Genomic DNA, 310 nt, shown 5'->3' on the forward strand with positions numbered 1-310 from the left:
ATGTATGTATGTTAATAAAAAAAAATTGGAGTTGATTTAAAAATTTAAATTTTAACTTTTTTTTTATCAGCATAAAAATATATGGAAAGCTATTATGTAAATCTGAAGTTGATTTGAATAAGACTTAATTTTTTTCTCTCTCGCTTTTTTATCAGCATAAAAATATTTGGAAAACTATTATATATTCTATACATTAGTTTAAAACACATTTTTGAGTACTTTTATAGCATGTATCATCTCTCAGTTGGTTAGAAAGTGTTTGAACCTGTCAAGCATCCCAGTAGCAATTGGCTGGGATTGCATCATCTCT

Source organism: Penaeus monodon, chromosome 30 (genome assembly GCF_015228065.2).
Source record: "Penaeus monodon isolate SGIC_2016 chromosome 30, NSTDA_Pmon_1, whole genome shotgun sequence".
Taxonomy (NCBI): Eukaryota; Metazoa; Arthropoda; class Malacostraca; order Decapoda; family Penaeidae; genus Penaeus; species Penaeus monodon.